The following is a 6384-nucleotide window of genomic DNA, read 5'->3' as shown; positions in this document are numbered from 1 at the left end:
ACTTCATGCTATGGCAAAAGTTGCTGCATATAACAGATATGTTGGCACAAAATCAAAGAAAGTTTTTTCCTATAGATATCCATCTGAGTGAATTCTCATTAGATTAATGGACACTACCCTCATTAGCCAGGCATTCCAATGGTGCTACATACAATTATGAAATATTAATCATTACCAGCAGTAGTCACCCAGGAATTGTGCCCCCTACCACAGCCCCCCGTTTCCCTGACTTAGTGAGAACAGTTAGGTTTTATTAGGATGAAAAATATGATTCACCTATGAGGTCTGCATTCCCCATCATATATCTTAAAAAACAGTCAAACAAAAACAGGCCTTGCTCCAAGTGCAACATTCATTGAACTACATACTGGGTTGCTACTGACAGCACAATAGAAGAATCATAACCTTAAGCTTATTTATATAAAACTTTACAAAAATCAGTACTTTTTTCACCAGAGATGTAAATTGTACCATTTTTCTCTTGTATTGCTAATGAGATATTTAACCCTTAATGCATTTTAAGCCTTCAGTCACAATATGTTAACATGGAAGTTTATGATGACACTTTAATATGACATTAGATTTATTTTGAAGATTAATAATAATTTTTCAGATCTCCATTTTCTGCAATCATCTTCCCTTACTATTGTTCCTTAAGTGTATGCTGTTGCTGTACATCAGAACTCACACAGGGAAGGATGGTGTCAGACCCTGAACCCATTCTTCTTGTGGGGATTGCTCATTTGTATGATCTAGGGTAGATCAGACTTATGCTGACAGGGAGGAGATAGAAGAAATTTTTTCTGTGGCACTGAATTGCTTCTCAGACCTCATCAATATTGTGGATATAGAATGCTGAAATCTTCAAGAAATGATACAGAATATTAATATTACTTTAGACTGCAGACTCAGGGAGTTACCTGACAATTAGATATCTCATCATGTACAGTATTCCAGCTCGGCAATGATTCTTTAAGTTTTAGGAAAATTACATTAGAGCCTGAAAAGTGACATGTGGGTGTAGGATCGGTTTATTGTGTTGCATATCTGCATGATAACTAGCTTGTTATGTAGATGGCATGAGAATGAGAGGGATATTTTGATGATGGGATTGTTGTCTGTCTATCAGCTCATCTTTTATTAAATTACACTGTATGATTTTATGAGTTAATAGATTAAAATTATTTGTACAATTATATATTTTCATATTTATGCTTAACTTGGTTTCTTGTGATTTTGGCTATATGGGCTGCTGGTGAGTCATGTTTTCAATATATGGCAAAAGAGAGGCATTTGATAGTTGTGGCTTGGAACACATTTGTTCTGAGATTTTGCATGTTTTGCTTTTCTTTTGTTGACTGAAAGCCTATGTAATTTCCTGGCTACCTTGGGTTTCAGCAGAGCAGCTCTGTTGATCTCAGTCCTCTTTCTTTCTGGTCTTCAAATCCTTTGCCTGTGGAGCCTTTTTTGACTAGCTTGATATAAGATAGTTTTGCTGCCTCTTTCTCTTGAGAGCAAAGCTTGCCTGCTCCTCCTCAGTTTCTTGTAGTGAAGCTTGTGCAGCTATACTATGCAGAGCATGGAGCCTAGCAATGGGGGGGCTGCCTCCCTGGCCATACTTGCTGGGCCAATGGTGGAATTAGAGGATCTGCCATGAAGCTGATCCTCTTATCCCTCCTTCTCCTGTTGGGAGGATGGGGTGGGACGTGCTAAGGCCCCTGTTTCACAACAGTTATAGTGCGGGAGGTATGTGTTGTAAACTCATAGAAATTGTGAAGGAAGGAAGGGTAGAAAGAAGTTGAGTCCATTTGTAAATATCATAAGTAAGGGATTTTAATTTAAACCCCATACAAAGTGCACAATTTTGACTTACAGAGTTCTGGTAAAAACAATTATATAAAACTATCACCCTTTCAGATAATCCACATTTAGGGGCAAAACTACACCTAGCTAAAACCTTTCAGCTGAGATTTAACTTGCCCTAAATCCTAAACTGGACTGAACTCGTGGGTCTGGAGACCTTTATAGAATCCATTGGCTCTACACAACTGTCTCCCTTTGGTTTAAACCCCCTTCCATCTCTCCCTGCAATTTCTTTCCTCCCTTTTTGTCCCCATTTTTTGTGTACACATGCTTCCCCCCACACTTTTCCATCTTATTTGTCTGGCCAGAAGGAAGTAAGGGGCCACCACCCACAGCTACCAGAAAGAAGAAAAAAAAAGAAAAAACAGAATAAGAACAAACCAGATAATCATGGGCTGTTTCCTACTCCTGAATGGGAAGCTGCAGTTCTACCTTTGTGCAATACTGAATTCCTGTCAGCAGGTGCTGCTGCTGGATGAAATAGCAGCACATGCCAGCTTCCCAAGTGCTTCCTCACATGACCTAAAATGGAGCCTAGCTGTAGGAGATACATGCCCTCTCCACTTCCAGAGAAAACTGAGCCCCAAGGTAAAACTCCCCAAGTTTCTATGTTTTCAGATGAGGGCAATAAGGAGAAAGGAAGAAGTTAGCTTCTCCCTCACTGTCCACTCCTGTAGCCTGCATTTGGGCTCTCCTTCCTTAAACCTTCCTCATAAGACTTTACATACAGCTGAGTAAGAGAACTACTTAATGCTACTAATACACACTTCTGAATTAACCCTTTAACGGCTCCTCTCCTTGGGTTCCATAAGTAGTCCCCCTCCCAATAATAAACCTAGCCATAGTAATACAGTATTGTTGTTATGTTTCATACAGTTACTTAGCCCTTCTAGAATTTCAACCACAACACATAACTGACTTCCTGTAGCAATGAATCCAAGGCACCAACTGCATAGCATGAGAAATAAGGCTTCCTTTTATTTATTCTAAATGTACTTGCTCTTAATTTCCATGGATCGTTGTCTTTGATTATGAGCGAACATAAGGCGAGATTGTGGTATGTGCACACCATCCCCTTCATAGGCTTCTTTCTCTTTCAGTCATGAGTTGCATTCAGGTTTTCTGCAACTTGGTGACATGTTCTTTTGGCTGAAACTTGGTATGTACAGATACAGTAATATTGATTTTGGCTGTTGAAAGACTTCTTGGATCTCCCACAGCTGGCAGTGACACAAATATATGTAGGTATCCGACACAATCGTGTTTCATTTTGCAATTGCCAGCTGTTATCCAAGAGCAGATGGATCTTTGGGAGTTCTTTTCTGTTACTGAATATAAAGAAAACCTTCAGGAGTGGTCAGGTGGAGAGGAAAAATCTGAGGTTCCCCTCATGGAGTTTTCCTTGAAATGTTGTTATTGTGGGAGGGGATTGGGGCAGAGTGGAATTTGGAGGTCAAACCTCCTCCTTAGAGGGATAGGGAAACCTGGTTTGTGCTGAAAGGAGCTATCCTGTAGGTACATCTAAAATAAATAAATTAAATAAATAATTTGAGATATACCTATCTCATAGAACTAGAAGGGACCCCAAATGGTCATCGAGTCCAGCCCCCTGCCTTTACTAGCAGGACCAAGGGACCACTGCTACTCTTTTGCCCTCCCCCATCTATCTTTCATTCTGTCTGGATATTTTCTGCTCCTGTGCCTCTATTTCTCCATCTACCTAGCCATCCATTCTTCTAGGTATATACATGGTCCTTATCACCATGGTAACTGAGTGCCCTGGCAACATTTTAGTTAAGGGGGTGGAAGAAGGACCCCTTGATATTTAATATTACATATTTCTTGTTATCTAGAGTAGTTTTCTCTGTAAGAGCTTACTCAATGGAGATTGTTGTGAGTGACGTTGCCTTCGAATAGTGCAGGGATTGGTAACCTTTGGCCCGCGGCCCGCCAGGGTGCTTACCTGGCAGACTGGGCCGGTTTGTTTACCTGCCGCATCCGCAGGTTCGTCCAATCACAGCTCCCGCTGGCTGCAGTTCATCACGGTTCACCGCTCCAGGCCAATGGGGGTGGAGAGAAGTGGCGGCCAGCACATCCCTCAGCCCACGCCGCTTCCCACAGCCCCCATTGGCCTGGAGTGGTGAACTGCTTACCCTGGTGGGCCTTGCTGATCCCTAGTATAGTGAAAGAAGTGAGAGTGGATCAAGGTATCTGTTCATATTTATGCTTATTATTTTATTATTTTAGTTTTTATAACGACCTCTCCACATGTCTTTAACATTGATTTGCCTGTGGTTTCTATTCTTTAACTCGGAAGCTTGATATATCATACTGACTGTTCCTGCAGACCAGAGTTGCAGTATGGGGAAATCTCTATACAGTAAAGGCTGACATGGAGTATGGCTGTTTCTGTAGAATAATAAACACTTCTTAACATGGCAGGAGCTTGCTCCTGTTGTTTAGCTGACCTGCCATGGGACTATGGCTGAATGGTGGAGAGTTTTCACTTTGACCTACATTATTTATTCTGCACATTTGTCCTTTTTTTTTTTTTTTTTTTGAGTGGCAAGGAAATCTTTTTCTTGCTTCCTTGTTTCCTGCAATGTTGTGGGTAAAGGTGGGTTGGGGTGTCTGTGTGTTCACAACAGACCTGCCAAGTCCCACTCATTTGATGTGAGATTCACTCCTTTGGGGTTTATTTTAAGTAGGCTCTTAGAGTATTTCACTCTTGCAATGAAGGAATTTGCAACATATCAGAGGACCATTTAAAATCTCACTCTCAGAAAGGGCACCCATTTAAATGGTCACAGCTTGAAAACCATGTCTTTCTGTGTGTGGATTTATTTGGTGGCTTTTTGTATTGTGTTGAGGCAGCTGATGTCAGTTCAGCAGTCAGACTAAATATCCTTTTAAAAACATTTTGGATCTCTTTCTTCTTGTATTTTTATATGCATTTTGTCTTCCCTGTTTCATTGGTGCTCCTGCTCATTCATAAGCATATCTGTCTTTGGCTCTTAATAGGCTGTATTAATTCTAAATCTATAAGTCATTTGTGGTTTATTTTGACATTTAAGAACATTTTATAAGACAGCACAATGTGAATAAAGAGGATTTATTATTCATGAGATTAGTATATTTCTTTCACTTGCTGTTCTAGATTATATTTCTGCTTATATATGCTGGTCATTGTTTCTGAGATTTTTTTCTTGTTTTATGTTTTGTTCAACATTGAAATGCACTCTGAGTTGGGGATATTAAGACAATATATTATTATTTATTATATGTAGCGCACCCTGGTAGGCCTGTTTTCTTAGGAGCTAATGGTCGATGGGTCCAACCAATCTCTCATTGACTTTAGTGGGGAGGCACTGGACTTTAAGGGGCTGATTTAATTCCAATTAATTTCAGTGGAAAGAGTCTCACTGACTACAGTAGGAGTTGGATCTAGCCCTAATAGCGGAGTCTGGGAATGGTTGCATGCTCTTCTTCCCTTGATACAAACACGCCACCCTCCACCTCCACCACCACCTGTGCTTGGAGACCTGCTCCACTGGAACTCCCTATGCACTAGCAGGCAGGAGATGTGTGGGGCTGGGATGGGAGCCAGAAGACCCTCGGCTTCACAGATTCTCTCTTTCTTTTCTCTACAAAGCAAACAAGTGAAAGTTTTAAGAAGAAAAGTAGAAAGCTTAGTTAGGTATTATCTAAAAGTTAGTACAAAGTTAGACTCCCATTTAACTAAAGAAGACTGTTTCTGCCATGAGCTTTCCCCATGTTCAGTACAGTAAAGTCCAAAGTTTGCAAGTCATGAAACCTATTTTTGCATGAATGTAAGCCAAACCTTTTCCTCCATATTCCCCACAGGGTGTGCAACTTCAAAAGAAATTCAAATCAAGATAAAAAGGAACATTTCTAGCTTTTTTGTGGTTTCTTACCTCATCTCTTTTTTCTTTATTTTAAAATTGTGAGAGAATTTAGTGCTCATGAAAGTGTGGAGCTAACAGCGCTAGTATGAGCCTGGAAGACTTCAGGCACATGTTATGCAAGCTGTCCCACATAGCTCTCTGCCAATTAACCTCAATCTTGGCCTGCAACTGCCTTGATGTTCCACTCTTGGGCCTATGTTAAGCACACTGCAACCTGCGTGTTGACTTTATGATTTGGACATAAAAGTAATGTTACGTTGTGCAACCCTGAGAGGGTTGGAGCTCCCAGTAATGGGATTTTGCCAAACTGGGGGCTCTTGCACCTGGGACAGTGGTATAAACTTTAACCTTAAACGAAGGGAAAATGTAGTTAAGAGTTAGGAGTCTGGTTTTTTTAAGTCAGTTCTGTTTATGATGGATTAACTTAAAGAATGTGGTGTTACTGAAAGAATATTTTTGTATTAACGGGCTTTGGTCTATGAGTAACTGGAATTTATATAAATGGAGAGAGGAAGATTGATTCTTTTGGGTGGGTATAGGGGGTTATAGGTAATTTCTTCCCTAAAAGAGCTGAGTTGAACAGATCATCAGATGA

The sequence above is a fragment of the Mauremys reevesii genome, linkage group 8 (genome assembly GCF_016161935.1).
Source record: "Mauremys reevesii isolate NIE-2019 linkage group 8, ASM1616193v1, whole genome shotgun sequence".
Classification (NCBI taxonomy): Eukaryota; Metazoa; Chordata; order Testudines; family Geoemydidae; genus Mauremys; species Mauremys reevesii.
The sequence above is the reverse complement of the archived record's forward strand: the minus strand, read 5'-3'. Positions refer to the sequence as shown.